The sequence below is a fragment of the Schistocerca piceifrons genome, chromosome 7 (genome assembly GCF_021461385.2).
Source record: "Schistocerca piceifrons isolate TAMUIC-IGC-003096 chromosome 7, iqSchPice1.1, whole genome shotgun sequence".
Taxonomy (NCBI): domain Eukaryota; kingdom Metazoa; phylum Arthropoda; class Insecta; order Orthoptera; family Acrididae; genus Schistocerca; species Schistocerca piceifrons.
In genome coordinates, this window is record NC_060144.1 from 504,315,741 (window position 1) to 504,342,568 (window position 26,828).

At 44.8% G+C, this 26,828-nt stretch overlaps 1 protein-coding gene and 1 pseudogene across 1 annotated transcript in view; both read left to right on the forward strand.

Moving 5' to 3' along the window:
• The window catches only part of LOC124804965 (cyclic AMP response element-binding protein A-like), a 676,877-nt gene that overhangs the window by 472,340 nt on the left and 177,709 nt on the right, over nt 1–26,828 (forward strand). The window lies entirely within an intron of this gene.
• Nucleotides 11,205–11,322, forward strand: LOC124709151 (annotated as a pseudogene).

Consider the following 26,828-nt stretch of genomic DNA (forward strand, 5'->3'; position numbering starts at 1 on the left):
CAGTGCAGTCGACCTCGGTGAAATACACGCATTGTGCAGAATTTCCTAACGTGGGCAGCATGTCAGGTCGAGTAGCACCGAGCAGACATCGTTGAAAAGCTGCAGTGCCGCATTAGTATCATAACTTAGACCTACAACAATTGGTTGTTTCCAAATATGTCTTTGCTCCAGGATGTGACTACGTTTTTTCGTTTATTTTGAGTTGGCTGCTGTACAATATCCCTAGAGTCCTCCTCGAAACTTGGTCTGTAGGCTTTCACAGGATAGTTAACTCCTATCCTAAAATTTAGTTTTTTAAGCTTGACGATTTCTCCCGCGTGAAGCAAACAGGTGACCTTTGTTATCATCAATATCACACGTTAGTCCTATTTGATGTGTGTCCCACACACTTGAGCAATGTTCTACTGCATCGTAGGCAGTCTCTCCTGTAGACTACGCTTTCCCTTTATCCTCCCATAGGATCAAAGCCTGGTTCTTCATCAAGATGTAACGGAATATATGGCCGCTTTTTTACTCAGTGGTTCATTATCCATATTACTACTACACTGAAAAGCCAAAGAAACTGGTACACCTGCCAAATATCGTGTAAGGCCCCAGGGAGCAAGAAGAAGTCCTGCAACACGGCATGGCATGGACTCAGACTAATGTCTCAAATAGTGCTGGAGGGAACTGACACCATGAATCCTGCACGGCTGTCCATAAATCCGTAAGAATACTAGCGGGTGGAATCTCCTCTGAACAGCATGTGCAAGACATCCCAGATATGCTCAATAATGTTTATGTCTGGGGAGTCTGGTGCCCAGCGAAGATTTTAAACTCAGAACACTGTTCCTGCCCCCCCCCCCCCCCTCCCCACTCCCTCCGAGCGCCCTCCCCCCCCCCCCCCCCTCCCTCGCCAACCTACCATTCGGATCTCCGGAAGGGGACTGCCGAGGGCGAGGTGGCCATGGGACTCATCTGATAGCAGGATGACTGGATCAAGAGGAAAGGAGGACAATTCCGTGCACCTATCCGGGATTGAATCCGCGACCTTCAGGATGGGAGTCTACTGTTCTACCCGCTTCCTTTTTCATTTTGTATGTCATTGTTCTCGGCATTTGATCTGGGCGGAAGTCAGATGACACCCCTTCAAGTTCATCGCTGAATACTTCGCTCAGGTTTTTATTACAGACAGAACACGCTGAGATACCGTCCCGGCGCCCGCTAGACCAGCGTGTGTGTGTGTGTGTGTGTGTGTGTGTGTGTGTGTGTGAGAGAGAGAGAGAGAGAGAGAGAGAGAGAGAGAGAGAGAGATCGACCACGTAAATGTAGTATCGAAGATAGCAGAAACCAGACACATGCTTTTCCGGAAGAACCCTTACAAAATATAATTCACCCGCGAAGGAGGTCGCTCGCAGAAAAATCGATCGACAGCATTGTTAGTCAGTGTGGGACTCCTACCAGGTTGGATTAGTCATAGCGAGAGTTAAAGAAATGTGCAATGAATTGCTGCTGTGGTAGGCGCTACAAGAAGCATGTTCATCTCGCAGAGCCTAACTTACGGAATCCGGAGAGCCCACTTCCGATACAAGCCAACAAACAAACATATTTCTACAACAATCTCGCGTAATGTCAGCAGCGCCGTAATTCTAGAAATTGGGTCTCTAAATTGACGAACTATACTCGAGGCTTGATCAGACAAGAATTTTTAAGCGATCTCCATTATATCGTACTTCATTACTTTTCTGGTCACTCTGAACCTGCCATCTTCCTTCCCAATTGGATAATTTTTCAGCTCGAATTGCTTCTTTTTTTTAGAGGCAGCATTCCAAAACGCGAGAGTTTAATTGACTGCACATTGAGGTAGGAAATGTGTCGGTTTACTCGCCGTCAAAATTTATGTTGCAGCGTGAAGGAAAATCTAAGGGCACTGCCGAACACAGCAGAGACATAAATTTCAACCGACCAGACGCTTCCTTTCGACGATACCGACACTAACGCTTGGGGCTGAAAGTTGATGTTTACTTTAGCGCTGGGTTGCAAAGGAATACGTTTATTTCCGCTGCCGTATTTTTGCAGCGATCGCGTATCTGTGCTGCCTTCCGGTTCGCAGACGGCGTGCGCCGGAACTTCCGCGAAGTGATGCAGATAACAGTTGCGCGGTGCCGCACGACGAGGACGCATATGTTGCCTGGGCATGTTTACACGTGGATATCCGCGTAAACATTCTGCGCGTCGTGCGTGGAAGGACGTGTTTTCCTGCAGAAGACGCGAATGAAGCTCGCGCGGACTCGTGCCTTTGTAGGGCACACACGAGGGACACCGGAGTGACAGCGTTAAAGACCAGCATGAACAAACTTACACATGAAGTTGTGCAATTAAAAAAGTAAATTTTTTTACGTACAAGGGCACTACTTGCGTAGAGACTTTCTTTGGTTAGTAGTGTCACACAGTAAGAGACGCAAAAGTAGAACAAGCCGTGAATAACAAGAGGACTTTATTAACATACTAGGTTAGTCAACAACTTGCGTGTACGGCATCTCCCAGTTATTATGGAATAAACATTTCAGTATGGTGGAGAAACAAATATATCAAGTAGGGTTAATGAACTCTGTTTCGGAAACAACAAAGTTCCGAAGCCGGTCCGGTTATAGGCACCTGTCAGAGGTGTCTGTAACCCTACGAATCGTTGTTAGTGAGATACGACTTCTTTTATTTTGCGCTTAGTTGCTACCATTGTAGGGTAGAAAAAATCCACTAACACGTAGGCATGTATCATGAGGGCTCAGGACAGGAAGCTCCAATAAAGCACTTGCGGGGGATTTACACCAGTTCTAACAGCAGTATAACACCCATTTTATATTACGAATGTGTCTGTTCCACCAGTCATAAAGGTCATTTATCTAGGAGGGCTATTCGGAAAGTAAGGTCCGATTGGTCGCGAAATGCAACCCACAGTGAAACTCAAAAATATTTTTTTTGCGACAGTTAGCTACACCTTCCAGTTACTTATCTTCATAGTCGCCACTCCGACTGAGACATTTATTGTAGCGTTGTAGCAGCTTCCCAATATCCTCGTTATAGAAGGCAGCCGCCTATGATTTCTGCTGATTCTCTGCGGTGATATACAGCTTGTTGTCTGTGTCAAAATGTCTTCATTACCAGCGGTTCGTGTGAGCTAAGATGAAAATTAGAAAGAGGTAAGTCCGGGCTGTATGGTGGATGATCGAACAATTCCCATCGAAAACGCTGCAGGAGTGTCCTCATTGTCTGTCCAGTGTGCGGCCGAGAATTTTCATGAAGAAGGAAATGCGTAACAGTTAAATTGTGTGGGATGCATAAAATCAGGCGAACACTCACTGGCACTCATACACTGAAGCGCCTAAGGAACTGGTATAGGCATGCGTTTACAAAAACAGAGATATGTAACCAGGCAGGATACATATCTGCGGTCGGCAACACCTATAAAAGACAAGTGTCTGGCGCATCTACATCTACATGATTACTCTGCAATTCACATTTAACTGCTTGGCAGAGGGTTCATCGAACCACCATCATACTATCTCTCTACCATTCCACTCCCGAACAGGGCGCGGGAAAAACGAACACCTAAACCTTTCTGTTCGAGCTCTGATTTCTCTTAGTTTATTTTGATGGTCATTCTTACCTATATATGTTGGGCTTATCAAAATATTTTCGCATTCGGAAGAGAAAGTTGTTGACTGAAATTTCGTAAATAGATCTCGCCGCGACGAAAAACGTCTTTGCTTTGATGACTTCCATCCCAACTCGCGTATCATATGTGCCACACTCTCTCCCCTATTACCTGATAATACTAAATGAGCTGCCCTTTTTTGCACCCCCTCGATGTCCTCCGTCAATCCCACCTGGTAAGGATCCCACACCGCGTAGCAATATTCTAACAGAGGACGAACGAGTGTAGTGTAACCTGTCTCTTTAGTGGACTTGTTGCAGTGTCCTGCCAATGAAGCGCAGCCTTTGGCTCGCCTTCCCCACAATATTATCTGTGTGGTCTTTCCAACTGAAGTTGTTCGTAATTTTAACACCCAGGTACTTTGTTGAATTGACAGCCTTGAAAATTGTTCTATTTATCGAGTAATCGAATTCCAACGGATTTCTTTTGGAACTCATGTGGATCACCTCACACTTTTCGTTATTTAGCGTCAACTGCCACCTGCCACACCATACAGCAATCTTTTCTAAATCGCTTTGCAACTTATACTGGTCTTCGGATGACCTTACTAGACGGTAAATTACAGCATCATCTGCGAACAACCTAAGAGAACTGCTCAGATTGTCACCCAGGTCATTTATATAGATCAGGAACAGCAGAGGTCCCAGGACGCTTCTCTGGGGAACACCTGATATCACTTCAGTTTTACTCGATGATTTGCCGTCTATTACTACGAACTGCGACCTTCCTGACAGGAAATCAAGAATCCAGTCGCACAACTGAGACGATACCCCATAGGCCCGCAGCTTGATTAGAAGTCGCTTGTGAAGAACGGTGGCAAAAGCTTTCTGGAAATCCAGAAATACGGAATCAACCTGAGATCCCCTGTCGATAGCGACCATTACTTCGTGCGAATAAAGAGCTAGCTGCGTTGCACAAGAACGATGTCTTCTGAAACCATGCTGATTACGTATCAATAGATCGTTCCCTTCGAGGTGATTCATAATGTTTGAATACAGTATATGCTCCAAACCCCTACTGCAAACCGACGTCAATGATATAGGTCTGTAGTTCGATGGATTACTCCTACTACCCTTCTTAAACACTGGTGCGACCTGCGCAATTTTCCAATCTGTAGGTACAGATCTATCGGTGAGCGAGGGGTTGTATATGATTGCTAAGTAGTTGTTAGATCGGTTACTGCTGCTACAATGGCAGGGTAGCAGGGCCAGATGAGAGAAGGGCCAGTAGACATGAGGGAGACGTGTAAATCCCCAACGAGATCGGATCGTCTCACAGTGGCATAAGCACTCCAGCCATTCCAAAGCTTATCTGCCTTTCGACTGAGCTGTCTCAACTCCACTCCACACGTCAATTTCGCCATTGCAATCTTCGTTATCGGTGCCATTCGCTGAAGGTAAACAAGCCGCTCCCCAAATTGTCTCTCTTGCTTGCACGTCACGAGTCCTGCTCGAGATCGACGATGACGCACACGGTTGCTATACTCAGTGTCACGCTAAAGAACTGCGACGAGGAAGACGGAACGAATTTCCGCCGCACCTCTGGCATTTTTAGCTTATATTCATTCTAACTGTGCTACTGCATCGAATGCTGCTGTCATATGGGGGTGAACGTTAGGCCAGTCATTTGAGTTGGGTACCCGAATTCCTCCCGAGGCTACGACAAAACCCTCTGTCAAATCGCACAATTTTACCGGTAGGGTCAGCTATGGGCTACTCAGTCTCCCTTATGAGAGTAAGAACAGGTGGGGACGCTGGAGGCAGCGACGGGTAGCGTGGTGTGTGCATTCTAATGGTTAGAAGATAGCAAGTGAGAAACTTGCCGAAACATCTACCAGTACACTGGGATGATATCCCGAAAATATTCATCAGTGAATCATTTTCAGTTCAATAAAAACTGCGATGCTTTCGGTGCCGATTCTGTTGTTCCGATATCATCGTCATATTCTTAACATGTTTCAAGTTCGATTACAATGTATTTACTTCAGGTAGAAAAACTTCTGTCCACACATCGCAACACGGGTTTAGAAACCATCGTTCGCGTGAAATTTAACTTGCCCCTTTCTCGCGTAATGTCTTGCGAACCATGCACGAGGAGCAGACAGACAGATTCCATATTCCTAGTTTTCCAGAAAGCATTTGAGACAGTGCCACACTTCAGACTATTAACTAACGCCCATGCGTACAGACCAAGTTCTCGTATATGCGAGTGGGTCGAAGACTATTTTTTATATATATATATATATATTTTCACCTGACGGACACGGCGAGCAGCAATCTGCGACTGTTCGCTGATGCACTGTAATGTACTTTGATTGACTGAGGAGGATACAACGTGATTTAGACAGAATTTATATTTGCTATGATAAATGGCAGCTTGCTTTAAATTTGGGAAAATGTATATTAATGAAGATGAGTAGGGGAAAATGTAATGTTAGAATCCGGCGTTAGTGGTGTGCTACTTCACACGATCACGTTGTTTAAATATGTAGACGTAACTTTGCAAAGCGACATGAAATGCAACGAGCAGGTAACGTCGGTTGTAGGAATGGCGAATAATCGACTTCGGTTTACTGGAAGAATTCTAGGATAATGTTCTTCATCTGTACAGGAGACCGCGTACAGAAAACGCGTGCGGCCCATTCTTGAGTACTGATTGAGTATATGGGTTCCGCACAATGTCACATTAAATGAAGAATCATACTAAATGAAGACATGAAAGAGATTCAGAGGAGTGCTGCTAGATTTGCTACCGATAGGTTCGATTAACACGTGAGTATTACGGAATTACTTCGTGTCCTTAATGGGAATCCATGTTTGAAATATGACATTCTCTTTGTGAAATGCTGTTGAGAAAGTTTAAAGGAATGGCATTTGCGACCGACTGCAAAAAGGTCCTACTGCTACCAACGTAAATTTCGCGTAGCTCCCGAGACGAGAAGGTAAGAGAAATCAGGACTCGTACGGAAGCATATAGACAGTCGTGTCTCTCTCTCTCTTCGTTTGCGAACGGAGCAGGAAAGTGAATGACAAGTAGAGTATTTCTACGATAATGTATAGCCTGACGCAGATATTATCTTACTGTCTCTATCGTTAAATTAACTTGATGTCATAAAAGCTCTCTCTCTCTCTCTCTCTCTCTCTCGCTCTGTCTCTCTTGTGAATGGCACGGCCGGCCGATATGGCCGAGCGGTTCTAGGCGCTTCAGTCTGGAACCGCGCGACAGCTACGGTCGCAGGTTCGAACCCTGCCTCGGGCAGGGATGTGTGTGGTGTCCTTAGGTTAGTTAGGTTTCAGTAGTTCTAAGTTCTAGGGGACTGATGACCTCAGATGTTAAATTCCATTGTGCTCAGAGCCATTTGAACCATTTTTGAATGGCACAGCTAAAGAATTTTATCGTTTAAGCTCAATAAGTTACTACAAGAGCTTCGTTCCACTACCGTTCAAGTCCAATGTCAATGCGTCTGCTGATCACGTTCAGCGAAGCTGCGCTGAATCAGAGCTGAAACGCTATAGTTGTAATGCACTAGCAAACGCGTTCACTCTTCAATTCTGCATCATGATTGTAAGTAGAAGGGCGTGCGCATCTGTACTGTTGTGTGAAGGGATTTTTAATTAGATGTACTTATGAAATGAAATTGCGTAATCGAATAATTTGCTCAAAAGGCGAAGGCCATGATGCAGACTCTATTTAACCCGTCATCCTTCAACTATCCACACAACATGCGTAGAAATAAATACACTCCTGGAAATTGAAATAAGAACACCGTGAATTCATTGTCCCAAGAAGGGGAAACTTTATTGACACATTCCTGGGGTCAGATACATCACATGATCACACTGACAGAACCACAGGCACATAGACACAGTCAACAGAGCATGCACAATGTCGGCACTAGTACAGTGTATATCCACCTTTCGCAGCAATGCAGGCTGCTATTCTCCCATGGAGACGATCGTAGAGATGCTGGATGTAGTCCTGTGGAACGGCTTGCCATGCCATTTCCACCTGGCGCCTCAGTTGGACCAGCGTTCGTGCTGGACGTGCAGACCGCGTGAGACGACGCTTCATCCAGTCCCAAACATGCTCAATGGGGGACAGATCCGGAGATCTTGCTGGCCAGGGTAGTTGACTTACACCTTCTAGAGCACGTTGGGTGGCACGGGATACATGCGGACGTGCATTGTCCTGTTGGAACAGCAAGTTCCCTTGCCGGTCTAGGAATGGTAGAACGATGGGTTCGATGACGGTTTGGATGTACCGTGCACTATTCAGTGTCCCCTCGACGATCACCAGTGGTGTACGGCCAGTGTAGGAGATCGTTCCCCATACCATGATGCCGGGTGTTGGCCCTGTGTGCCTCGGTCGTATGCAGTCCTGATTGTGGCGCTCACCTGCACGGCGCCAAACACGCATACGACCATCATTGGCACCAAGGCAGAAGCGACTCTCATCGCTGAAGACGACACGTCTCCATTCGTCCCTCCATTCACGCCTGTCGCGACACCACTGGAGGCGGGCTGCACGATGTTGGGGCGTGAGCGGAAGACGGCCTAACGGTGTGCGGGACCGTAGCCCAGCTTCATGGAGACGGTTGCGAATGGTCCTCGCCGATACCCCAGGAGCAACAGTGTCCCTAATTTCCTGGGAAGTGGCGGTGCGGTCCCCTACGGCACTGCGTAGGATCCTACGGTCTTGGCGTGCATCCGTGCGTCGCTGCGGTCCGGTCCCAGGTCGACGGGCACGTGCACCTTCCGCCGACCACTGGCGACAACATCGATGTACTGTGGAGACCTCACGCCCCACGTGTTGAGCAATTCGGCGGTACGTCCACCCGGCCTCCCGCATGCCCACTATACGCCCTCGCTCAAAGTCCGTCAACTGCACATACGGTTCACGTCCACGCTGTCGCGGCATGCTACCAGTGTTAAAGACTGCGATGGAGCTCCGTATGCCACGGCAAACTGGCTGACACTGACGGCGGCGGTGCACAAATGCTGCGCAGCTAGCGCCATTCGACGGCCAACACCGCGGTTCCTGGTGTGTCCGCTGTGCCGTGCATGTGATCATTGCTTGTACAGCCCTCTCGCAGTGTCCGGAGCAAGTATGGTGGGTCTGACACACCGGTGTCAATGTGTTCTTTTTTCCTGCACCGGCAAAGTTTTCGCAAATATGGACGGCTATAGAGGCAGCATGGACTTCCAGCGCCTTGTTGAATGCATACCACGTGAAGTTGCTGCACTAGCCGGGCAAAATGCAGGCCGACATATTATTAGGAGGTCTCCCTTGACGCGAATTCTTTACAGACGAATGGGAAAACTGGTAGTAGCCGACCTCGGCGAAGATCAGTTTGGATTCCGTAGAAATGTTGGAACACGTGAAGCAATACTGACCTTACGCCTTATCTTAGAAGACAGATTAAGGAAAGGCAAACCTACGTTTCTAGCATTTGTAGACTTAGAGAAAGCTTTTGACAATGTTGACTGGAATACTCTGTTTCAAATTCTGAAGGTGGCAGAGGTAAAATACAGGGACCGAAAGGCTATTTACAATTTGTACAGAAAGCAGATGGCAGTTATAAGAGTCGAGCGGCATGAAAGGGAAGCAGTGGTTGGGAAGGGAGTGAGACAGGGTTGTAGCCTCTCCCCGATGTTGATGTTATTCAATCTGTATATTGAGCAAGCAGTGAAGGAAACAAAAGAAAAATTCGGAGTAGGTATTAAAATCCATGGAGAAGAAATAAAACTTTGAGGTTCGCCGATGACATTGTAATTCTGCCAGAGACAGCAAAGGACTTGGAAGAGCAGTTGAACGGAATCGAGAGTGTCTTGACAGGAGGATATAAGATGAACATCAACAAAAGCAAAACGAGGATAATGGAATGTAGTCGAATTAAGTCGGGCGATGCTGAGGGAATTAGATTAGGAAATGAGGCACTTAAAGTAGTAAAGGGGTTTTGCTATTTGGGGAGCAAAATAACTGATGATGGTCGAAGTAGAGAGGATATAAAATGTAGACTGGCAATGGCAAGGAAGGCGTTTCTGAAGAAGAGAAATTTGTTAACATCGACTATAGATTTAAGTGTCAGGAAGTCGTTTCTGAAAGTATTTGTATGGAGCGTAGCCGTGTATGGAAGTGAAACATGGACGATAACTAGTTTGGACAAGAAGAGAATAGAAGCTTTCGAAATGTGGTGCTGCAGAAGAATGCTGAAGATTAGATGGGTAGATCATATAACTAATGAGGAGGTATTGAATATAATTGGGGAGAAGAGGAGTTTGTGGTACAACTTGACTAGGGGAATAGACCGGTTGTTAGGACATGTTCTGAGGCATCAAGGGATCACAAATTTAGCATTGGAGGGCAGCGTGGAGGGTAAAAATCGTAGAGGGATACCAAGAGATGAATACACTAAGCAGATCAGAACGATGTAGGTTGCAGTAAGTACTGGGAGATGAAGAAGCTTGCACAAGATAGAGTAGCATGGAGAGCTGCATCAAACCAGTCTCAGGACTGAAGACCACAACAACAACAATATCCCTTGGCTTGTCACCACAGTGTGTGTGGTATGTTATCGCTTGCCGTAGCCGTTCTGACGTTTCCAGTAGTATTCTCAGTTTCTTTAAACACAGAATGGAACAGAAAAAGGGCACAAAAGGTGGAGATCATACAAGCAATGCACGATACCCTGTCATGCTCACAGAGTATTTATGTAGATGTAGATGTATCGCCACAGTTTTCGCTATCAGGTTCGTAATGTGGAATCTGGTGCTGGGAGGCCTCTAGCGGAGAGTAGCAGGTGCTATTGGCGCGCGAGTTGGTCGTAAAAGCAGGCCGCCTCGGCTGTGCTGGGCTGTGTTACTCCCCGGCCGCAAATGCCAGGGCTGGCCCCGCTTCCTCCCAGCTGCCTTGACAGGCATCCCAAGGCTGACTCGCATTACGGAAACGCTCGTACACCACGGCACCTTTCCCCGGACTCTAGACGAAAGTCGCGCAGGTGCGGTTGCGGCTGCAGCTATCTGCCTGCCACGTTCTCAAGCCAACAGCCTTTTGCTTGGGCAATCAGTCTCGACACAACGGTTAGATTTTTTTTAACAATCAAAAGGGTTGAAAAGTCTTAGCATGTAGTTACCGATCGCTAGACTTCGCGCCTGTGTCTTGAATTAAAGTCCAAACCTCTTTGTAGCGCCTTATGAAGCTAAGACTCAAAGTTGTTGCCTATAATTCGCTTCTCGGATGGGGACAAGTCCTCATGAAAGACAAAAGTCATGAGAATCAGCAGATGTAAAAGTTCTGTTAAAAATCATCGGAACGAAAGATTTTAGAACAAATTTAAGTTGCTAGCTGCTTAGGAAGTTTTGTGAGTGAAGTTGGAAGCTGTGTAGGGGAATAAGAAATAGAATATCTATGAGTAAAAGAGAGATAGTGATAAGTTTGTTGACAGCGAAAACAGTTCCGACGGAGTTAATAGATTATTTAAATGTTTTATCTGCAGCGTAGTGTTGTGTGTGCCAACGGCCTTGCCGCAGTGGTAACACCGGTTCCCGTCAGATCACCAACGTTAAGCGCTGTCGGGCTGGGCTAGTACTTGGATGGGTGACCATCCGGTCTGCCGAGCGCTGTTGGCAAGCGGGATGCACTCAGCCCTTGTGAGGCAAACTGAGGAGCTACTTGATTGAGAAGTAGCGGCTCCGGTCTCGGAAACTGACATACGGCCGGGAGAGCGGTGTGCTGACCACATGCCCCTCCATATCCGCATCCAGTGAGGCCTGTGGGCTGAGGATGACACGGCGGCCTGTCGGTACCTTTGGACCTTCATGGCCTGTGCGGGACGAGAGAGTAGTGTTATATAGCACTCCTAATGTACAGCCGTTTTAAACCTTGTTTATTTATATTACGTCTGATACTGGGCGGATGCAAATGCTGTCGTTGAGATGTGTACATTGTTAGTCCTGTTGCATTTCTCATTTTAGGTCTACGTAAGCTTTTTATACTGAGGTGTTTTTGTTCTTTAAGGACGAGTCTAAACATAGTTACCGATCCTAACAGTTTGCATTATTCCCTATCACACCTCACCTCTCGTTTTCCTATTGCTCAGTTTTTAGATATATTTATCATCTGTATCCACTATTTCAGTTGTATTTTTTTTATATCTCTTTATTGTGATGAACTGTCACGTTGGCTTCTAGGCATTTTCCGATTGGCTTTAGGCCGATTCCTCACGTTTGTGTGTTATTTGATTATTCTTATGTTTGTAGCTCTGTTCGTATCAATCTTGTGAACTACACTAACGTAAGCGTACGGAACAGACAACTTCCTTTTCTCGCTCTTTTGCGACTATTTATTTCGCTTCCTCACCTCATTGGCTCACACGTTAGCGGGACCGATGAAGTTGATGTTTGGATCCCTCCCCCAAATCTGTCCATCAAGCAATCAGCTCCCACGTTAGTCACATCGCCGGCCGATGTGGCCGAGCGGTTCTAGGCGCTTCAGTCCGGAACCGCGCTGCTGCTATTGTCGCAGGTTCGAATCCTGCCTCGGGCATGTGTGTGTGTGTGTGTGTGTGATGTCCTTAGGTTAGTTAGGCTTAAGTAATTCTAAGTCTAGGGGACTGATGACCTCCAGATGTTAAGTCCCATAGTTCTTAGAGCCATTTCAACCATTTTTTTGAATTGCTGAGGGTAGTTGTAAACAATAGTATGAAATCGGCGTAAGGAAGCATTCGTGTGTTCCAAAGTACTATCAGCATTCCAGCTAGTACAATGACTGCGTACGTAATTAAGCAGAATGGTGTAGAACAGTCGAGAAGCTCCTCATAAACCACACATTTCTGTAGTCAACACAATGCGACGCTTGAGATAGTCTACGCCACTGGACGTTGGGTGATTGGAAGTTAGTGATTTGGTATGATAAATCATGCTATACCTTGTCACAATCCGATGCAAGAGTTTGGGTTTGGTGAGTGCTAGCATAACAGTGCTCCCTGCCACAAAGCAGCATCTGTGAGCCAATGACTTATGAACAATAACCTTTCTGAAATGGGTTGGCCTCCCTAGAGGCCCGGCCTGAACCCAATGGAACACCTTTGGGGCGAGTTAGAACGCCACTTGGCTTCAGACCTCAGTGCCGAACTATTAGCTCCTCTGGATTCGGCTCATGGGAAAGAAATGCCTAGCATTCCTCCACAGACATTCAAACAGTTCTTTGAAATTGTCGCCAGCTGAGCTCAAGCAGTCATTAAGCTGGAGGGCGGACATACCCCGTACTAATATCCACTAGTAAGCGTCCAGTTACTTTTGATTAAATAATGTATTTTCAGTTCCGTGGAAATAATTTCGAGCAGGGTAGAGGCGGGAGGACGCAGTAGCTGGTAGCAGGAGCAGCTGCGCGCCCGGACAGACAAGTATGCAGAGAGGAATTACAAACACTGTGTGTGAGCGCCCGTGTTGCTCAAGTCCGACGTTGCATCGCAGCTGCAGAGTCAGCCAAACACGGCGGCCACTGACCTCAAGCTTCGGACTCAAGCGGCGCCCATTCACGCCATTCACTCCTCCACATGCACATGTAACCAACTACTGTTCTGCTGTACGCCTAATGGAGATAATTCAGTGCTCCGTTGCATTTAGGAAATGTCGGAAGTACTTCCTTTTGTCACCCTTATAAGTTTCCCCTCAAAAATTAATGTATCTCGAAATTTCTTCCTGTGAAACAATGAAGCAAACGCTAATTTCATGTCACAGTTACGCTTATTTTTCTTTTAGTTTCTCAACCATTGGCCGTAACTTTTCCCTCTTCATTTCTAGTGTTATACCACGATCTTCTTTCTCTCCCTTATCATCTCTTCTCTGACGTCCATTGCTATCACGGTCCAAATCTACTTGTATCTAATTCATCTCTTCCGATTCTTGATAAACAAATAAAATTTGTGCATGTTTCTGCGGCAGATATTACTTGTTGCGCTGTTTACGTCATAAATGCTTCCAACTGTTGATTCTGTATTATGTTATTGTGTTCTCCAATCTGCAAACTAGTTTGATGCTGTCAGTCTCTTTAATTTCCGTACATATGGCACCTATCTTTCCACAGCTATGCATGCTTTCACATCTTCGCATTTGTGCTATAGGCATTCAAGTCTTGCCCTACTGCACTTTTTTCGGTCTCATTATTTATGTCTTTATTCCATTTTATCTACTTCATCTGCAGTATTTTTGTATTTTCTCCTTCTGTTAGTTAAAATCAATATCTCGCATGCCATTCAAGGATTTGTTTTTTTGTCTATTTGATCCTCTGCTGTCATCACTATTTCATCTCTGAAATCTACCCATTCTTCTTTTGTTGTAATCCTTTCCCGTGTTACAGAATTCAAATTCATTATTAATTTGCTCTGTTGACAACAATACGATTTCTGTATTTTGACAACAGATTCTGTAGCACACATTTGCTCAAGTATTTTACAATGCATTCACCAATGTACAATCTGATGTAATCAAATGAGATACAAGAATACAAACACAGCAATGTTTCTCTTTGTTGTCTTATAGACTTCTTCAGATGTTTTTTCATCAATCTGCACAGTGATTACAATTTCCTCTGCTTCGTCCAACACAATATTGCAGACCTGGTCACAAGCATGTGATCCTCCGGTAAGCTCTTGTTCAGTCCTCGCCTTCACGTAGATTCTTTCATTCAAGCTTTGGCCTCACTAGATACAGTGGCCAATTAACGGTAATAGCTGCAACCTGATCTTCACGTTCCACTATTATGATACTATTTGTCTTAAACTTTCGCGACTAGTTCATGAACATTAACTCATGTTGCCGCCTCAAAGTCTCATCAAAGATTCTATTCAGCACCATCCATTGGGCCGTCGATTCATGAGACGTTTGAGAAGTATCAGGAAGTCTCCAGGTAATGTGTTCACCCCATGTATCACGTAAGTTGGGGATGCAATTGCAGAAAAACATCGGAACGTACGTATGCGTTCTTGATCTCTGTTCGTCCAGCATAAAGTGCTATCAGCTGATGTGGAGGCTGTTATTTGAGAAGAGTGCCACGTTGTATAGAAATAAGCATAGATTTTTACTGAATTCTTCCGTTCTGCTACATCTCGTTGTCTTACAGTCAACATTCCTAAGTAGATGATCCAGCCTACGGCCCCATAAGCTTGCGTACTACAGTCCTCCCCCGGCAACTGAATTGACAGAATGACAGAATGTCAATCTTAAGGGCCCGGCTTCGATTCCCGGCTGGGTCGGAGATATTCTCCGCTCAGGGACTGGGTGTTGTGTTGTCCTAATCATCATCATTTCATCTCCATCGACGCGCAAGTCGGTGAAGTGGCGTCCAATCGAAAGACTTGCACTCGGCGAACGGTCTACCCGTTTACATTTGCGTACTACAAATGTTATCCCTCACGCGTTAGTCTGGCTTGCTCGCAGCAGTACCGTTTTTCGTGTGAGTTATTTATTTGCTTATGTATTCGTAGTAGTCGTGACATCCAGTTTTCTTTGGAGCAGTGTAAATAATTAAATAAATATAATTAGGTAATCCGTCGGTGTTCTTTTTTTTGTGTAACGGAATTTCCTTAAACGGTGGAATCCTGTTTACCAACGCACTGAAACCGTACCTCAACTTGTGTGGACATAGGACTCTGTAAACTAAGTCGTGCGGAAAAATATTAACATTTGCGTGCTGGGTGACGGCTGCGGCATAAAACACGCACGCATTGCGTAAGCGCGTCTGTGAGCACAGTTGTGCGGGCCACATCCGACACGGCACGACGAGACGTGCCCGGGAAGACTCCAATTTCGTGGAGTTGCTGCTAACAACGCGCCTGCGCTATGACATAAGGAAATTCAAAATTTTAGGAGGGCCAGACAAGGAGAATTATTGGCTCTGAGGACTATGGGACTTAACTTCTGAGGTCATCAGTCCCCTAGAACAACTTAAACCTAACTAGCTTAGGGACATCACACACATCCATGCCCGAGGCAGGATTCGAACCTGCGACCGTAGTGGTCGCGCGGTTCCAGACTGTAGCGCCTAGAACCGCTCGGCCACCCTGGTCGGCGGAGAATTATTCCCAGCAACCGTACAGCAAGTTCTCAGATCCATGAAAGAATACTAAATACGTTTTTATTAAAAATCAGTAAATTCGCCAGCCCACGATTCCTTACACAATCGAACTACCTTGTAAGAAAAGGCTTCACACTACTGATTACTTGACAAAAGAGTTAACGTGTTACATACGAGGGGTGTCCAGTAGGTAATACAACACATTATTCTCTGGCAGCAAGTTGGTTTTATTCAGGATTCTAATATAACATATTACTCCTTACTCTTTTGACTACAAAACTTTGTTTTTCAACATAATCTCCGTTCAATAACACGACCTTTTGCCACCTGATTGTGAGGGACTGAATGCGAAACGTTACCTCTGTACTGGTCGACGCCGGAAGCAACGTCTTGCTGCATCAGTAACCTACCCATCATCCGCATACTGATTCTTGAGGAGTGCATCCTCCATTGGACCAAACTGATAGAAACCGGAAGGTTCAGGGTGGATGAGGAAGATACAAATGGTTCAAATGGCTCTGAGCACTATGGGACTTAACATCTGTGGTCATCAGTCCCCTAGAACTTAGAACTACTTAAACCTGACTAACCTAAGGACATCACACACATCCATGCCCGAGGCAGGATTCGAACCTGCGACCGTAGCAGTCGCGCGGTTCCGGACTGCGCGCCTAGAACCGCTAGACCACCGCGGCCGGCGATGAGGAAGAACAGTCCAGAGAAGTTCTGTGCGGTGCTCTCGGGTGCGCATACTTGTGTTAGGCCTTGCGTTGTCATGGACCAGTAGAAGATCGTTCGCATTTTTGTGGCGAAAAACTCTGTAGTCCAATATTGCAGGAGTCACAGCTGTGTCCGGCCGGCTGTCACCTGGGAGATCGGACAGGTTCGCGCGACCTTGTTGCGATGATGACAGACGCTTCGCCCAACGACTCATCGTGCTTTTGTTCGCTGCCAGGTCTCCACAGGCATTCTGTAAGCGCATATAGGTATCCGCGATGCTGTGGTTTTCCGCTAAAAGACACTCCGTGACACCTCTCTGCTTGGAATGCACCTCCACTACGTATATCTCCACAGTGTACGGGAACTTCATGAAATATGAGGGAGTTGAAACGTTAATATTCCACGATGCCCCACAAAATTATCTGCATTTTTAACCGAAATGGCCGAGAAAAATAGTGTTACATTACTTCTTGAGCGCCCTTCATATTTGACCTTATACATGTAAGCGACAGAGCTTTAAGAAAAAGGTCTGACGTTATGTTTCACTTTCTTATATGCTTAGACTAATTTGCGCTCCGTTTTAAGGAAAGCTAGTTTTTCGCGATCTCAACGTCTACGACGTCATATCTCGTACAATGACATAATTTTGCAGGTACATTCAGCGGTATATGTGGATACCGTCTGCAAAAAGTGTTGCAAGTAAAGTCAGTAGTAAAGAAGTAATAAATTAAAACGTCGCACCTGATGCTGAAATTTTACTGCATGAACAGCGAAAATTTAAAAAGCGACAGTTTCTTTTTCCTTCATTATGTCGTGGTAGGTGACAGCAGGGGAAAGTTTCGTAAAGGTTTGAAGTTATGTATAAAATTTGTTGCAAGTCGCTGAATGCTCTCATTCGCAAATACTGGATGAATATAATCTGCGTAATTTGCGCCCCGTCAGTTACGCTGCCTCGAGATATACACACAGACTACAACACTTGCCTCGTTGCGTTCAATCTTTAACATAAAGTTATTATTCTTAACGCGGAAATTATGACGACATTTTAAATTTTTAATTTCGCTCAGTACCCGTATGAAATATTGAAAATAAAATTTTTGCTTTCCCTGGAAGACCTTAGATAGGCCACCCTCCAACTGGGCCTATGCGCCTGGTTACCTGTTTAGTATTCGGTACAGTGCACTTACCAGTATGGTCCAAAACGCCGCGCATAAGAACGGGATTTTCCAGTGCTCATACCTCGATTTCTATTTATGATAAAAGGGTAGGGTCAAATATTTTGAATAGGTTTTGCGCTACCGACCATCTGTGTACCCAACAGGAAGATCATCTTAGTGTCACTGCCCTACAGTACATGGTCAAATTACGCATATTACACACTTCAACCTGCTTAGGCAAATGGAACAAATCGATTGATTCTTTTTGCATTTGATCTGGTCTGCGGTGGGCTTTATCTCGAGGCACCATTTGTTCGTAGGCAGTTCCTCTGAAAATCTCAAAAAAGTGTTTTTACTATATTTTCGCCATCGCCAGTGGACCAAAAACCAGCTGAGAATTCCACGACGGTTAAGCACAGAAAATGGCTTAAATTTATACGATATATTCCTAAGATATCGATCTCGAACAGCCTTCAAAATTTTTTTCATATATAGAGGTTCAAAGTTACCCTACATGCGCACGTAAAAAAAAGAAAGCAGTTTGTGAAATGACATAGCACGAAGAAATATGCTGTACAGTGTTTCCGTTATCATCCGGCAATCCAATTTTGTAATGCTAAATCAAATTCATTTTTTTCACGTTAGATCCGCTCGGAGGCGTAAAATTAGTTTTGTGTTATTTCGATTTCATACATGTTAACTATCTAATTTTTGCTGGACAGTACATTTATTTTCATGTGAGATACATGTCCTGCAGCAGGGAAAAGAAGGCAACAAGCACAAAATATGCGAATATGTTCTTTAAAAATTCTGACTGAAAACTAGGATACTAGCTGTACCAAACTACCTTCCTAAGCATCTTTAAAAATTTTCCCAAAAGTATTGGGATGCGAACGTATTCGCTCATTTTTTTGCTGAGAGAAAAGAAGACAGTGGCAGTGGCAAAAAGACGGAAAAGTAATAAATATTGGAAGATAGTAGACAGTGGTTGTGTTGTACAAAAAGCGAAGGAGACGACGGCAGTTTGAGAGAAAGAGAGCGAAACAGTGGCAGTGCAACATAGTTCGCAGTGACAGAACAGTGCAAGGAAAAGAGTCAAGGAGACAGTGCCAGTGGGGGAAAAATTAAGAGAAAGTGAGAGCCAATGATAATGAGAGACAGAGTATATGACAATGACAACGAGGAAGAGAAAAAAAGTGACAGTGAGAAGAGACAGCAGCAGTAGAAAGGAAGGAATGAGATATTACCAGTAAGAGAGAGCGAGAGGGAAACGTTGACAATGAAAGGAGACTAATAGGACAGAACGGAAGGGATTGTGACTGTGGCACAGGTGACAATGACAGACACAAACAAATAATGACAACTAGTTGAGCTGAATGAGTGAGTTAGCAAGGACAACTGGGAGAGGATGGATATGAGCGACTTACAGCTATGGACTAGTGGAAGTGAGTGAGTTACAGTTTGGGGAACTTACGAGAGTTAGAGGTGAGTTGCAAGTTAAAAAAAGCGCGAATATTTTCGCATCCCAAAATTTTTGAGAAAATTTTTAAAGGTGTTCAGGCAGGTAGAATGTAGCAGCTGGTACCTCACTTTTTAGTCAGTCTTTCAAGTAAACGGGAACATGTTCGCATTTATTGTGTTCCGATAGGAGCATTTTTCCATTGGTATAGAAACTTAAACAAGTTTCTTTGCTTGTGTGTTTTCCGAGGAAAGTATAGACATATTTGTTCTATAAATCCAAGCCCTTTTTTCTTGTTGCAGTATGATATTTTACGTACTTTTCAGACAGTTTCCTCGTTTTGTATTAAAGGAATCTTCAGTGGACTAGTTAACTGTTTGTGCTAGCAAAATCTGCGTTTCCTCTCATCTGATCCTGGATTTATAAAGCGAATATCTGATTGACATTTTTTTACTGATGCCATTGTACTGTTTTTCTTCTACTGCACATATACTACAACGAATAGAAGGACTGAACAGATCAATTAAAACACACTTTGCTACACCCTACTGTGCCATTTCTCCACAGTGATAACCAGTTTCATACAATTACAAAACATCTTTGGATCAATTGTAGTTGGAGAGTAACCAGTCAGTGTCAGGTGACCTGTGGACAGCGTGTACATCATCTGAAAATGACTGCTTACGCTGGACCTACAATCGATTCGAAAATATTCTGTAGCTTAACGAAATCAGTTGTTGTTGCTGTTGTTGTTCAGTCAGAAGTCAGCGGTTTGATACAGATCTCCTTGCTAGTTTATACTGTGCAAGCCTCTTCGTCTACATAATTACTGCAACGTACATCGAAGTGAGCCGGCTTACTGTGTTCATGCGTTGGTCTCTCTCTAGAATTTCTACCCCAACAGTTCCCCCCACTACCAAATCCACGATATGTTCTATCAACTGATTCCTTCTTTTAGTTACGTTGTGCCATAAATTTCTTTTTTCCCCGATCCGATTCCGTTCCTCTTCATTAGTTACCCTATCTACTTATCTAACCTTCAACACGACATTTCAAAACCTTCTACTTTAGTGCCTGAACTGTTCATCGTCCACATTCCGCTTACGTACAAGCTTACACTTCAGGTAAATACCTCCACAAAAGAAATCCTAAAACTTAAATTTATAGTCGATTTTAACTTATTTCTCTATTTCAGAACCACTTTTCTTGCTACTGAAGGTCTGCATTTCACGTCCTCTTTAGTTCAGCCATCATCACTGGTTTTGTGCCCAAACAGCAAAGTTTATGAACCACTTTTAGTGTACTATCCTCTAATTGGATTCCCTCAGCTTGCTATATTCAATTACCCATTTACTTTTGCTGGTCTTCATCTTACATCCACTTTTCAAGACACTATCCATTCGATTCAATTGCTCTTCCAAGTCCTTAGCTGTCTCCAGCAAAATTACACTGTCATCGCCAAACCTCAAAGCTTATATTTCTTCTCCCTGAACTTCAATTTCCTTTGCAGATTTTTTCCCGATTTCATTCACAGCTTGCGTCGGGGATCGACTCAACCGTGACTCGCTCGCATCTGAATTACGGTTTTCCTTTCATGTCGTCTGACTCTTGTAATTTCCAACAGGTTTTTATTCATGTTGTAGATAACTTTTGCTCCCTGTATATTACTCCCACTACCTCCAAAATTTCAAAGAGTTTTTCCAGCTATCTTGTCAAAACCTTTCTCAAGATCTACAATTGCTGCAAATGTAGGATAGCCTTCCTTCAGCCTATTTTCTAAATTAATTCATGGGATCAGTATTTCCTCACGTGTATCTATAATCTCCGGAATCCAAACTAATCTTCTGATAAGAATAATGTGAAATTAGACCTGAAAATCAATTGTAACAGGAGTACAGTAATGTATAATCAGCATTTTGAAAAGGAAATTGCACAAATAAAGAATTATAGAATCAGTTGATGAGTTGTTGTACTAGGGGTGGATGAACACAACGGCTGCGTGGGCAGTAAAAGAAAAATACAAAACACGAAATGAGGACGCTTTGAGCTATGGAGCAGAGCGGTAACCCTCATACCTAAACAAACCGTAAATTTCACCGGCTTGGTAACGTTTTATTTTATTCGAACATATCTCGAGTTTCTGTTTTTACAGGCGTCATCAGCTCCATAAAAGGGAAATACAAATAGATACTTTCTTGGATTTGTGAAACATGAACACGAACCTGTTACTTACAAACCGAAAAACAAGTAGACTTACTACTTTGTAAGGAATCGACACAGTAATAATTTAAGTAAATGTTTGCTGACTATACCATATTCTTAGTTGTTGTCTTCGGAGCTGTTACTAATTTAGTGTCTTTCCTCTTTTTATTGCAGGTGAGTTTCATATATCACCGGTTTTTACGCAGAAGTTTAGTGATGGGTAAGCTACATTTTTCTTATGTTGCAGAGATTTTTTTGTGATGATTATTCCTTCTGAAATAATAATGTAGATGAATATCTACATTTACCTCTATTCACTGCCTCAGTATTTTCACTAAACGTGTGTTTTTCGACAGTTCCTTAAAACTGTAAACGCTTGTGACTTCAACTGGTAAATACTGAATAATCTAACTGAAACTGAGATGTACTGCCCGCTTCCTCAATTTACTGCAGTGTATTGCAACGTAGCGCGACTCCAATGCGGGTGTACAAGCACCAGCATGTTGGCAAGGGATCAGAGCGGCATTCGTGTCTTTCCGACATGGGTGCGGTAAATGCGAAAACGTGAACTATGGCGACGTCCAACTAGGACCAACGAACTGTTGCTCTTTTATTGGTTGTCGGAGGACAAACACCACTAGATATCCATCATAGAATGAAGAATGTGTGTGGGGCAGCTTGTAGGTCGAAAACCACCGTTGTCGAATGGCACGCCATGTTTCGAGTGGTCGACACAAGACGGAAGTCGATCTGGGAAGCCAATGTTATTTCAAGTGGCAGACAACCGAGCACCAGCCCTGTAGTTTTAATCTCTTCACATGTAATTATCACGCCTTCGGTGCCATAAAAAAGACCTTCTAGGATAGACGATTCCTGTCGGGCGAGGATGTCCAACAGGCAGTTAGGGACCACACGCAGCAAGACACGGTGTTTTATCAGACGCGTATCTACAACTGATGCGTCGTTGAGATGACTGTCTCAAAGCTCACGGCGATTTTGTCTAATTGTCATCCCGATTCTGAATTGTTCCGCCCTACGGCCCCCAAACGAAAACTTTTTGATTGCGCCTTGCGAGAAAGAGACAGTCAACAAATTGTGACCATTGGTAACCACGAGATTGTACATTTATATCTACATGGATACTCTGCAAATGACATTTAAGTGCCTGGCAGAGGGTTCATCGAACCGCCTTCACAATTCTCTATTATTCCAATCTCGTATAGCGCGCGGAAAAACCGAACACCTATTTCTTACCGTAAGAGCTCTGATTTCCCTTATTTTATCGTGGTGATCGTTCCGCCCTATGTAGGTCCGTGTCAAGAAATTATTTCCGCATTCGGAGGAGAAAGCTGGTGATTGGAATTTTGTGAGAAGATTCCGTCGCAACGAAAAACGCCTTTCTTTTAATGATGTCCAGCCCAAATCCTGTATCATTTCTGTGGCACTCTCTCTCATATTTCGTGAAAATACAAACCGTGCTGCACTTCTTTGAACTTTTTCGATGTACTCCGTCAGTCCTACCTGGTAAGGATCCCACACCGCGCAGCAGTATTCTAAAACAGGACGTACAAGCGTAGTGTAGGCAGTCTCCTTAGTAGATCTGTTACATTTTCTAAGTATCCTGCCAATAAAATGCAGTCTTTGGTTAGCCTTCCCCACAACATTTTCTATGTGTTCCTTCCAATTTAAGTTGTTCGTAATTGTAATACCTAGGTATTTAGTTGAATTTACGTGTTTTAGATTAGACAGATTTATCGTGCAACCGAAGTTTAACGAATTCCTTTTAGCACTCATGTGGATGAGTTATTTAGGGTCAACTGCCAATTTTCGCACGATTCAGATATCTTTTCTTAATCGTTTTGAAATTTGTTTTGATCTTCTGTTGACTTTATTAGTCGATAAAAGACAGCGTCATCTGCAACCAGCTAAGACGGCTGCTAAGATTGTCTCCCAAATCGTTTATATAGAGAAGGAACAGCAAACGGCCTATAACACTACCTTCGCTAACGCCTGAAATCACTTCTGTTTTGCCGGCCGCGATGGTCTAGCGGTTCTAGGCGCTCAGTCCGGAACCGCGGGACTGCTACGGTCGCAGGTTCGAATCCTGCCTCGGGCGTGGATGTGTGTGGTGTCCTTAGGTTAATTAGGTTTAAGTAGTTCTAAGTTCTAGGGGACTGATGACCACAGATGTTAAGTCCCATAGTGCTCAAAGCCATTTGAACCATTTGAACTTCTGTTTTACTCGATGACTTTCCGTCAATTACTACGAACTGTGACCTCTCTGACACGAAATCGCAAATCCAGTCACATAACTGAGACGATATTCCATAAGCACGCAATTTCACTACAAGCCACTTGAGTGGTACAGTGTCAAAAGCCTTCCGGAAATCCAGAAATACGGAATCGATCTGAAATCCCTTGTCAATAGCACTCAACACTTCATGTGAATAAAGAGCGAGTTGTGTTTCACAGGAACGATGTTTTCTAAACCCATGTTGACTGTTTGTCAAATGGTTCAAATGGCTCTGAGCATTATGGGACGTAACATCTGAGGTCATCAGTCCCCTAAAACTTAGAACTACTTAAATCTAACTAACCTAAAGACATCACACACATCCATGTCCGAGGCAGGATTCGAACTTGCGAACGTAGCGGTCGCACGGTTCCAAACTGAAGTGTCCAGAACCGCTCTGCCACTCAGGCCGGCGACTGTGTGTAAACAGGCAGTTTTCCTCGAGGTAATTCATAATGTTTGAACACAATATGTGTTCCAAAATCCTGCTGCATATCGACGTTAACGATATGGGCCTGTAATTTAGTGGGTTACTCCTACGACCTTTTTTTAATATTGGTGTGAACTGTGCAATTTTCCAGTCTCTGACGCCTGGTGGTGATGTGGTAAATTAAACATGTTAGGGGAGCAGAGACGAATAGGGGATCATTTTAGTTGCGAGTGGGGAAGTCCACTGGCATCAAGGACTGTGACAAAGGGCAGATTGTTGTAGACGGGCACCCGGGAACGAGCGTCTGAGAAACGGCTAAGCTTCTGGGCCGTTCGTGTGCTACTGTCGTGAGAATCTGTGGAAGGTGGTTGAAGGGCGTTGAAACCACGAGTGGGTGAGAAGCTGTTGGACAACCACACCTCATCACAGAACGTGAAGGTTAGAGGCGTGCCCACTCTGTAAATCAGGACAGGAGACAGTCTATTCGACATCTGACGACTGAGTAACACGCTGGTGTAGCCACAGGTGTTTCGGAGCTCATCGTTCAGCGCACGTTGTTAAACGTGGCCTCCATAGCAAATGATCGCTACATGTTCCCATGTTGACAACCATCACCGTCAATTACGATTACAATGGGACGGTATCGATATTGGACCGTGAAACTGTGAAAAGGTGTCAGCATGTCGAATGAATCACGTTTCTTGTTGCATCAGGTCGGTGGTCGTGTCCAGATACACCTACATTGAGGTGAACGGCTGCTCGAAACATACAAAGCGCCTCAGATGCAGGGAGATGGGGGCACTATTATACACTACCGGCCATTAAAATTGCTACACCAAGAAGAAATGCAGATGATAAACGGGTATTCATTGGACAAATATATTACACTAGAACTGACGTGTGATTACATTTTCACGCAATTTGGGTTCATAGATAGTGAGAAATGAGTACCCAGAACAACTACCTCTGGCCGTAATAACGGCCTTGATACGCCTGGGCATTGAGTCATACACAGCATGGATGGTGTGTACAGGTACAGCTGCCCATGCAGCTTCAACACGATACCACAGTTCATCAGGATTAGTGACTGGGTTATTGTGCCACCATTGACCAGACGTTTTCAGTTGGTGAGAGATCTGGAGAATGTGCTGGCCAGTGCAGCAGTCGAACATTTTCTGTATCTAGAAAGGCCCGTACAGGACCTGCAACCCGCGGTCGTGCATTATCCTGCTGAAATGTATGGCTTCACAAGGACCGAATGAAGGGTAGAGCCACGGGTCGTAACACGTCTGAAATGTAACGTCCACTGTTCAAAGTGCCGTCAATGCGAACAAGAGGTGACCGAGACGTGTAAACAGTGACACCCCGTACCATCATGCCGGGTGATACGCCAGTATGGCGATGACAAATACACGCTTCCAATGTGCGTTCACCGCGATGTCGCCAAACACGGATGCGACCATCATGATGCTGTAAACAGAACCTGGATTCATCCGAAAAAATTACGTTTTGCCATTCGTGCACTCAGGTTCGTCGTTGTACACCATCGCAGGCGCTCCTGTCTGTGATGCAGTGTCAAGGGTAACCGCAGCCACGGTCTCCGAGCTGATAGTCCATGCTGCTGCAAACATCGTCGAACTGTTCGTGCAGATGGTTGTTGTCTTGCAAACGTCCCCATCTGTTGACTCAGGGATCGAGCCGTGGCTGCACGATCCGTTGCAGCCATGCGGATAAGATGCCTGTCATCTCGACTGCTAGTGATACGAGGCTGTTTGGATCCATCACGGCGTTCCGTATTACCCTCCTGAACCCACCTATTCCATATTCTGCTAACAGTCATTGGATCTCGACCAACGCGAGCAGCAATGTCGCGATACGATAAACCGCAATCGCGATAGGCTACAATCCTACCTTTATCAAAGTCGGAAACGTGATGGTACGCATTTCCCCTGGCATCACAACAACGTTTCACCAGAGAACGCCGGTCAACTGCTGTTTTTGGTTGAGGAATCGGTTGGAAACTATTCTCATGTCAGCACGCTGTAGGTGTCGCCACCGGCGCCAACGTTGTGTGAATGCTCTGAAAAGCTAACCATTTGCATATCACAGCATCTTCTTCCTGTCAGTTAAATTTGTCGTCTGTAACACGTCATCTTCGTGGTGTAGCAATTTTAATGGCGAGTAGTGTACTAACGGGAAAATTCATTTGCGCTTCCATGGAACCTGTGGTAACCGAAGGCACCGTGATAAGCATGGACTACGTGAACATTATTGCTGAGCACTTGCATCCATTCAGCTTGATGTCTTCACCGACGGCGATGGCATCTTCCAACATAATAACTGCCCATGTCACAAGGCGATAATCGTGATAACAGTATTTGAGAAGCGTGGTGGTGAGCTCCCGTTGACGATGGGTCGCAAACTCCGCACCCACAAAACACCAGTCTTATTGCTGTATAGGAAGCAGAACTTACGAAGATTTCCTCAGTCATACTGCATAATTACACGTGATACGCTGACCGAGGTGGCCGAGCGGTTCTAGGCGCTTCAGTCCGGAACCGCGCGACTGCTACGGTCGCAGTTTCGAATCCTGCCTCGGGCAGGGATGTGTGTCATGTCCTTAGGTTAGTTAGGTTTAAGTAGTTCTAAGTTGCAGGGGACTGATGACCTCAGATGTTAAGTCTCATAGTGCTCAGAGCCATTTGAACCATTTGAACTCGTGATAATGACACACACACACACACACACACACACAGAGAGACGGGTGTGCGGACGTACACAAAGTGCAGCCAAAATCA